The sequence below is a fragment of the Perca fluviatilis genome, chromosome 17 (genome assembly GCF_010015445.1).
Source record: "Perca fluviatilis chromosome 17, GENO_Pfluv_1.0, whole genome shotgun sequence".
Lineage (NCBI taxonomy): Eukaryota > Metazoa > Chordata > Actinopteri > Perciformes > Percidae > Perca > Perca fluviatilis.
The window spans coordinates 2,394,784-2,405,110 of NC_053128.1; the positions used below are offsets into that span (position 1 = coordinate 2,394,784).

The window sequence follows — 10,327 nt, forward strand, 5'->3', positions numbered from 1 at the left end:
CCATTTTGCTGTGTGCCAACCGCCAATAAAATCCCATGAAGAAGAGCTGCGGCGGCAATAGCAGTAGAAGTAGAGCCAGGACAGGACAGCGGCATGGCTGACCATCAGGAGGTAAGTTACGTAACGTTATGTCTTACAGTGCATAATATTCTGTGCATATTGGGTATAACACATCTTATCATTTCCTTAGATTGACATTCAGTTAAATATTTTACTAGCTTACCTTACATTGCCGCCGCTATCTGCCGGCAGCAAGTTGTAGACTTGACGTAAGCTAACGTTAGCTTTTTTGTTGTTTATGTCTATATAACAGGCACAGTTACAAAACGCTGCCAGGCGGGTGGTAGCCTTGTTAAGGAGTGCCCTGGATAATGAAGCTGAACCATCTTCACAAAACCGTAAGTGTGCTGTTAACATTGTTTAAGATTATTTTGCTGTGTGTCATTCCTTAAGATACCGTTTTATTGTTTACAATGGCTGCACAGTAAGTAACAACAAAACAAAACATAATATCAACGTGACCACTGAAACCTTTACAAACCTTATTATTTTCAGGTCATGTGACTATTTATCATGTCCAGACGTAATTTTAACTGTTTCATGGGTATTTTTTTAAACTGAGTTTTCCCCCTTTCTATAAATACCTAAAAAAAACAACACTTTACAAGATGAAACACAGAAGACACGTAAAATACAAAAGACACATGATGAGATACACAAAAAAAAATCAAAAGAAGGTAAGACATCAACAAAGGTGGGATCCAAACTGGAGCCCACTGCGCTGTTATGGCTTTGGCAGGGGGAGTCACAGAAAGTCAGCTGCAAAACTATGTTTTGTTCATTATATGTAGCTCCTAGGATTTTATAGACCTATGTAGTTGTTTTCACAGATGAAGTACAGGGTCAGGAAGAGCAGGTGCCAGGTGGCAACAGACAGCCTCCTACACAGGGACAGCAGCAGTCTGCCCTTGGCAACAGGGAACAGACTGGGACAAGGCAGCTTCAGGTAGCCCAGGGGCAGCAGAGGACCCCCGGTGGTCCTCCTCGTATATCAAGAAACACAGTGGAGCACAAAATGGCAAGGTTTGAATGTGTTTTACACAGTGTGTTCCCATGATCAGTGTGATGGAACATCATTGCCATCCTGAGCTGGATGGTCATTGTAAAAACTCTTCAATAATGTTCAGGGTCTTCTTGAATTGGAACCTAAGATGTTTTAAAATTAATGTTGTATAACAGCTTCTTAAATACCTTTATCTTACAAGTTCCCTTTCAACTTTCAGTGCTTTTCCTGGCCTATTCAAATCAGCAAAAGGCTACACCCCATATCCCAAAAGAAGGACTAACTGTGTCAGGTCAATCCCTATCCAGTTTTTTCTGCTGGATAAATGCACTGAGCGAACACCAAATTCTTCTGATGAGATGGTCCTGCTCCGGGCTGGACTCGGCAGGAGGACTGTCAGTATTACTGAACATGCTGACCATTCCCAGGTAAGATAGAAGAAAATAAGAAACGGGATGGAGATGTGCCTTGTTGTTTTCCCAAAAAGCGCCAGTAACAAATCTACCTGAACAGAGATGACACTGAGGGAGGGTTACATTTTTAACTCCACACTTGTTTTTCTCTCTCCCCATAGATATCAACAATACTCATGGATACGTACTCAAAAATGGTACCACTGGAAGGGGCCTGGATGCTATATAAAGCTGATGGTTTGACAGGATCTCCCTTATTCAATTAACGCCTGTGGTATAATATGTCAGCAGTTGAATAAAATGAATATTCTCTATTTACTACTACTAGTAGTAGTAATAGCTGGTTTATGTTCTCATTAATGTTGTTGATTGTAGGTAGATTAGTGCATTTAAATTTTCAATAACAAACACTTTCTCCTGTATAAAATTGTACATACTCCCATATAGGAGGGTCAGGCCAGCGGAAATTAAGTGTTCTGGCACCTGAGGCAGAAGGTTATACAGGAGCCTACCTTTCCAAAGCTTTGGGTGGAAAGGCCTGCCTGTACATCATGCCCATCCAGGATACTTTGGACACCTCCCCCTTGCCATACTCATCCAAGGAGTTTGAAAAGATGCCAAAAGCCCGATGTGCCACTTGTCATCTGAGCATGCCAGTTCAGTTGCTGGCTTTACATGCCCAGGAGTGTGAGCTGGGTAGCTGTTCAGACAGCAGATATTTTGAACCGGTAATGCCAACTCTGATGTTAATCCTATAATTTTCAATGCAGGATCATCAATGCACTTTTTTCATAAATGTACAGCTTTTTTATCATCCTTATGTTTCAGAATGAGGAACCAGATGTGATGACAGATTTTGAGGAGTCGCCAGCTTTGAGCAATCCTGGGAAAGTAAGATTAGTCATGTGTAGCTATTTGTTTAAACTATTCATTGTATGTGTGATTGACATTCATTCTACATTTTATTATAGACATCTCCAGGTGTGCTACCATGTCCAACCGTCTCTCAGAAGATGGACGTAAAGGTAAAACAAAGCATTGTCGGTCAGTTACATTATTGAAAATGATTTGGCATCTGGCAATTTCACTTTAGAATATTCTGTTTTTATAAAGGTGGTCTGTCCTTTGTGCTCAGAGTTGTTTCCTGAGTATTTTGTTGGAAGTACATGCCAACACCTGTGAAGAAAGGTTTTCTTCTATTATGCACATCTAACACATTCCTTATTCATTTAATTTATTCTTGCATGGTGTTAAACATTGTTAGTCATAATTTTCACAAGGATTTCACTAATGAAGGCATGTCACCTTAAATCTTTGCTTACAGTACAGAGCAAGATTCAATTGGACAACAACGAAAAACATGCTGGTGAAGAACTGAAAGGGCGAGAAATGCTAACACATTCCAACCTTGACTTTTTGTGTCTTTCTGAGACTTGGTTAAAACTCACCATTTGAAATAGTGCTGTTCATATTCCAGGTTACAACATCTACAGGCATGACCGTGGTCATGGCAAAGGGGGCGGAGTTATGATTTATGTCAAGGACAGTTTTCAATGTGTACACATGGAATCAGTAGGAGATGTTTTGGAATGTGTGGCGATAAAAATTAGGCTGTCTCCGGAAATGTCATTCGCTGTTATTGTTTTGTATAGGCCTCCGACAGCAAATAATATATTTTTTGATCATCTAACTGACATTCTTAGAAAATGTGAGGCAAAAGAAATACTTCTCATGGGGGATTTTTAATATAAATTGGATGGATAAAAATAGTAGAAAAAAACTAAAGGAGATTACTCAAAAATGTAATTTTACCCAAATAATTGAAAAAGCAACTCTGATTACTAAGACTTCTCAAACACTTATTGATCTAGTTTTTACTAACAAAGCAGACCGTATCGGTAAAGTTTATAATTTAATAACAGGTCTTACTGATCATAATTTAACATTAATTGCAAGGAAACCAAAATTTAAATAAGGCTGATATTAATGAATCTGTACTCTATATCCCCAGGAAAGATATTGAGAAGTTTGATAATGAAATTGGTTTGAAATGGTAAATGATAAAGACAGTAATGTAGCTACTAGTGAGTTGAGAGAGATGTTTCAACAGCTTGTTTTTAAACATTCTAAAGGAAAAAAGGTAAAGCCTAAAGGCAAAATCCCTCTACCTTGGTTAAATGATAATCTATGGAAATTGATGAGAACTCGAGATTCAGCATTAAAAAAGTCTCAAAACGGGACTTACAACTGATCGTCTGATCTACAATGGACTTAGAAACAAAGTCACTAAGCAGATAAGACAAGCAAAAGCAACATTTTATCTGAATATAATTAAACAAGCAAAGGGCAATTCTAAACAACTTTGGCAAACTATAGACAAACTAACTGGAAAGATGCAAACTAAGAGTGGAATAATAGAGCTGAAAATAGATGAAAATCACAAGGATGGTCTAACAGTTTCAAACTATTTTAATAATTATTTTATTGATTCAGTGAATGAAATTATCCAACATGTCTCTGGATTGCCTCATCCTTGTTCATCACCTCAGCCTTCCACTTATGATCATGAGGCTCTCTGTTTTAAACACATTGATTATTCTAAAACGGATAAAATAATACAATCCTTATCGAACTCAAAAGCTAAAGATTTCTGGGGACTTGATAGCTCTCTCATTAAAAAACATAGGGAGATTTTAACACCAGCTATTACATATATTATGAATAAATCCATTGATGAGAGTATCTTCCCCAGTGTTTTTAAAACAGCAGTTATAACACCAATTCATAAATCAGGAAGCAAAAATGAAATAAGCAACTACAGGCCTATTAGTATATTGCCTGTAGTATCTAAAATTCTTGAGAAAGCCATGATAGAGCAGCTAACCGATCACTTAGATTGTAATGATTTGTTGCACTCCATGCAGTTCGGTCTTTTAGACGCAACCTTTCCACCGACGCAGCCTGCTGCTATCTGATAGAAAGTATCAAGGCCAACTTGGACAGAGGGGGCACGGTGGGTGCCGTGTTTCTGGACTTGCGAAAAGCCTTCGACACGGTAAACCACGGTGTCCTCCTGTCTAAGCGCTCTAAGTATAATCTATCCATGGAGACATTGCATTGGATACAATCATATCTTTCAAATCGGATGCAATGTGTGAGGGTAAAAAATACATTGTCCTCTCTGAAGCCCTGCACAACTGGGGTCGCGCAAGGATCCATTCTGGGACCCTTGTTGTTCAGTATTTACATCAATGATCTTCCGGCTGTGTGCAAGGGCGTAGAGATCATCATGTACGCGGATGATGCCGTCATCTACGTACATGGGAGGGATATGGAGCAAGTAGCTACTAAATTGTCCTCAGCCATGGACAAAATAAGTAATTGGCTTAAATCTTCTTGCTTAACACTAAACATCGAAAAAACTGTTGGAATGTATTTCGCTAAGTCCAACAAAGTTAAAGATATGCCTAACATCATTTTAATGGACACAAAATTAACATTGTCACAGAGATAAAATATCTAGGTGTCCATTTGGACCATACTCTAAGTTTTAAAAAACATATTAAAAGAATGTGCAACTCTATTAAATATAATATCTCTGTTTTTAGACACATTAGGAATAGTTTGACAATTGAAGCATCTTTCATGTATTTTAATGCCATGATCTCACCACACATCACCTACTGTTTGTCCTGTTGGTCTCAGGCCAACGAGACTACACTCAAATCCCTCAGATCGGTTTATAATCAAGCGTTAAAAGTGCTTGATAGAAAAGCCCTTCGCTATCATCATTGCAATATTCTCAGTAAATATAAAATATTAAGTTTTGATTCCCTAATTAGATATACAAACTTAAGAACCGTTTTTAAAATTGTTAATAATATTGCTCCACCCTCAATGAAAAAATTTGTAGAACTTTATTCTGAACATACGAACAGAACATCGCGCTCCACTGCTCACAGAAATTGTGCTATCCTGAAAAGATCCTCTGCCTTTGCACAGACAGCCTTTTCATTTAAAACCATTAAACAATGGAATCAACTCCCAGGCAGTCTAAAGTTGTCTGTAGATTTGAATAATTTCTCTCGAAACTTAAAGAAATACATCCTTGATAACCAGCTATGTGAGCATCAGCACACTTAAAAGTTTACAAATGTAATATTGAGGTAAATGTTTTTGACTATGTTGTATATATTTTAGGCTGTGATGGTTTTTTGATTAGTTTTTTATTTAAACATCTGATTAGTGTAATCTTGCATGTATTTCTTATTACTATTGACAGTTATTTGTAATATGTTTTAATATTGTGTGCACCTGCCCGGGGACTGCAGATGGAAACTAGCATTAGCTAACTCTGGTACAAAACATCTTTTCGTAAGATTAATGTATTTTGTACATTGTCCCTGACATATAAACTAATAAAATAAAATAAATAAATAAAAAACAGTCTAACAGGTACATCTAAACTTGCCTCTCCAGAAACACGTATCACTGATTTGCTGGTTTCCTTGAGGTCTATATATATTTATATTTTTTCCTTCTAGTCTGGCCAAAGCCATCCATACGCTTGAGGGACGAGTTGACACTAGAGCAGTTTTCAACATTTCTGTCACGAGAGAGGACATGTTTACCAGGGGCATGGGGCAGTGGAGGCGTCAAAAGAAGTCTTCTCCAAAAAATCCACTTAGAGTGTCCTTCATTGGCGAATCAGGAATTGACAATGGGGCTCTCCGGAAAGAATTCTTAACAGGTATGTTTTCCTCGTCATAAATAATGAAAATGTACTATAGTGTATGGGTGTTATCTGGTTTCATGCTATCTTCATGGTCAAACAGCTTCAGGGCTTTACACGATGTTGGCTGCACATTAGGGCTGCAACTAACGATTATTTTAATAATCGATTAATCTGTCGATGAATCGGATTTTTTTTTTTTTTAAACGGAAAACAAAAAAGCCTTAATTTCCAACCCTTTATTCAAAAACGTAACTGACAGTGCAAATTCACAGTGCAAAAAATAAGAGTGCACAAACGGATTGCTCCTTGAACATCCCTGAGCTGTTAAAGTAATAATAAAAATAAAAAAATGGACTACCACAAAAAACATACACATGTATGCTTTACATATGCTTTTTTTTTTTTATAAAAGATGTATTAAAGGGACCTGAGCTGTCAGAACAATAAATAATTTATACAAAATAAAGAAAAATACAAATCAGAAAACTTAACAGGATTTGTTTGAACGTCAGAACTTGTTCTCTACTACACTACTGATAGACGCACATGCTCACAAACTCTCACGACTCACACTCACAGATTTTGGAAAAACAGTGGAACTTGGGACAGACAAGAAAGTGTTTTCATCTTCTGTCTATCTGATTCAAATCACAGTCTGCTAATTCAGTGGTAAGAATTTAATTGTTTTTTATTTATATACAACTTTTTTTTATACTTCTCCGCGGCTTATTGATAGTCGCGCGACGCAACGAATCGATTATGAAATTCGTTGCCAACTTTTTTAATAATCGATTTAATCGATTCGTTGTTGCAGCCCTACTGTACATTATAATATACTGTGTGGATTAATAACATGAAAGATCTCAAATAAAGCATTCTCTTTCAATTATAGAAATGATGGCAGGTGTTGAAGCCAACTTATTTCAGGGAGGGAGTACAGGGAAAACCCCCAATCACTCAATCACTGACCATAAGGAGAATTTCAAGTATGTAGAATTGTATTCTGCAATGTGACAGTCATATGAGTATTTTGTTTATGTAATAATACACTACTCCTACAGGACGGCTGGACAGATTATTGCAGTGAGCATTACACAAGGTGGTCCTCCACCTAACTTTTTCCGGGAGTGGTGCTTTGGCTACATCTCCACTGGGGAGATTGACAAAGAGATGATTTCCAAAGATGATGTGACTGATCCAGAGCTCAGACAACTTATGGAAGAGGTTTTTGTTTCTCACTGCTCAGCTGCTCCTTTGTGTTTGATGTAGTTGGTTTTATGCAGTTTGGTTTAAAGCCAGGGGCGGATTGGCCATCGGGAATACCGGGAACAATCCCGAACGGCCGGTCCATTTCAGGCCGAACCGGCCGGTGGTCAATAAAATTTTTAAATTTTTCAATACATTTTTTATTTTTTTTCTTTCATACGCGACCGGCCTGGCCGGCCGTTCAGCTGCAGCGGAGCGCTGTGTCTGTGTGTGTTTCAGACCGGGCCAAACCAATACTTTCAATATTGAGGGGGGATACGAGCGGCCCCTCCTAACTTGGACTGATCCGCGTTTTTCCTGACATCCGATTGGCTCAAACTTAAGGCGCCGAAAAAAGAGTTTACTTTCAGTCAGGTTTGATTTGGTGATGTGAGGTAGGACAGTTTTAGGTTTTTAGGAGTTTTAGGCCTGTATACCTGAGTTGTTTCTGTCTCCAAATTTTTGCTTTGATAAGCTAATTGTTTTATTTTCTATTGTTGCACACATACACTCTCATCAGGAGAGAAAAGAGGAGGAGGAGAGAGAAAAGAAGAAAAAAAGAAACAAACAGGTAGAGGGGCAGTGTGCAGGGCTGGGTAGGCAATCATATTAGGCATATCAATCAATCAGATATTTACATATAGGATAAAATGCCAATAGTTCCACATACTAGATAATAACTTGACTGAAGCACAGACTGAATTAGAAAATGTTTTATTCTTAGTCATATTTATAACTGATGTTCTTCTCATGCATATGATATGTAGCTGCACAATCAGTAAGCAGAGGCAGGGTCCATCACTCTCCAACCGACTGTGCACATGACATGCTGGTAGTTAGCAGTATACTGTGACTTATGTGTTGGAGATAAGGTTTTGCTGACCTGGTTGTGTTCAGTGCAGTGGTGACTTGCTTATACAACCTGAGGAGGCAGGTGTCATCCTAAAGTTTCTTGAAGGTCTTCAGCGTAATCTGATTCTCTTTATACCATAAAAACACGATTAGAATTAAAATAACCGCAAAAAACCCTTCTGCTCGTGCACCAAGGGCACTCGCGTAAAAGGCCTCTCCATCTTAAAGTCCCGGGCTGAATTTCAGTCCCAGTACGGCCCTGTTTACGGCTACCTAAGTAGTATGAATATTTATAAATTCTAAAGAAGCGATAAGTTTCCTATGACCTCATTAATGTTTTCCATCTCCAAAGGTTGAGATGGCTGAACCTGAAGCTCTGATTAACCTCCTTGACAGAATATTAGAATGCGGGTACAGTGGTCCTATAACACAGGAGAGGAAGGAAGAAATCATAAAGTGTGTTCATTTTCTAAGTGATTCTTTTATTTTATTTTTTCTGGTTCTTCCCTAATTTCAATTTTATATCTGCTCTGAATTAGAGGGCCATTATCTTGCACTCATCTGTCATATCCTACCGATGCTGCAGCAGATTTGTTCAGGCATGAAGCTATATGACTTGTGTGAGATGATTGGACAGCAACCGCACACATTTCGGCCGTTGTTTGTTCCTGGGCTTTTGGAAAAGGTCAGTATTATGTCAAAGCTGATTGTCTCAATACATTTCAATAACTTAAGACTTAGATACTGATACTAAGATACTGTGTTTTTATTTTTCCCTTACTCTTAAGCGGGACGCTGAATTTCTGATGGGATCCATGTCTCCAACCTTCAGTGAGCTGGGCTCACTGAAACGCCAGAGGGAATCAAAGCGAAACTCCTGGTAGACTGCTGCAAATTAGTGCCCCAAATCATCACTGACTGTGGAATCTGTACACTGAACTTCAAGCATCTTGGATTCTGTGCCTCTCCACTCGTCCTCCAGACTCTGGGACCTTGATTTCCAAATGAAATGCAAAATGTACTTTCATCTGAAAAGAGGACTTTGGACCACTTAGCAACGGTCCGGTTCTTTTTCTCCTTAGCCCAGGTAAGGTGCTTGATGTTGTCTTTGGTTCAGGAGTGGCTTGACAATAGGAATGCAACACTTGTAGCTCATTTCCTGGACCCCTCTGTGCCTGGTGGCTCTTGATGCACTGACTCCAGACTCAGTCCACTCCTTGTAAAGCTCCCCAAGTTCTTGAATCTGCTTTTTTTGACAATCCTCTTAAGGCTGCAGTCGTCTCTGTTGCTTGTGCACCTTTTCCTTCCACACTTTAACCTTCCAGTCAACTTACTATGAATATGCTTTGATACAGCACTCTGAACAGCCAGCCCTTTCAGCAATGACCTTATGTGGATTCTGTGTCAATGACTGTCTTCTGGACAACTGTCAAGTCAGAAGTCTTCCCCATGATTGTGGTTTTGTGTACTGAACCAGAGATTAAAGGCTCTTCCCTGGTTGATATTTCTGTATTATACATTCTTTATTCTAATATTCTGAGATATAGAGTTTTGATTTCCATGAGCTGTAATCATTAGCAGAACTATTCAGATAATTTACTTAAGTAAAAGTAATATCACACTGTACAATTAAAAAACATGAATGCAAGTATTGAGTATGAAGTAGAAACAGATGTGTAAAAACTCATTGTACAGTAAAATGTTCCCTGTCAGTCACTAGTCAAGTTTCCATCCACTTGTCAATCAAATTATCTGAAGTTCGGTAAAAAACCTCATGCGAATAAAGCTGGTGAAAGTGTGTTTCCATCAAACGGCTTTAAAGCGAATAAAAACCTGTGCGTAATGACGTCACATGCTGTTTTGCGATGAAATTGGTATATCGAATTGATTTGAGACATTTTAAGGTGTTTCCATTCATTGTCTCACCGAATTGCACAACATTCAAGCAAACATTTGTGAACTAAGTTTTGCTAGGCAAAATGGATCGCGCCATAATAATGTTTCCATCAGCGTTTATCG

The 10,327-nt window shown here is 38.4% G+C and overlaps 1 long non-coding RNA gene across 1 annotated transcript; it reads left to right on the forward strand.

Moving 5' to 3' along the window:
* The first annotated feature begins 1,821 nt into the window (after positions 1 to 1,821).
* On the forward strand, positions 1,822 to 10,072 carry LOC120544954. The gene is made up of 9 exons (XR_005636608.1): positions 1,822 to 2,204; positions 2,305 to 2,367; positions 2,448 to 2,501; positions 6,021 to 6,226; positions 7,104 to 7,197; positions 7,273 to 7,435; positions 8,661 to 8,764; positions 8,848 to 8,993; positions 9,097 to 10,072. It is a non-coding gene; the product is annotated as an uncharacterized LOC120544954 (long non-coding RNA).
* The last annotated feature ends 255 nt before the right edge of the window (positions 10,073 to 10,327 follow it).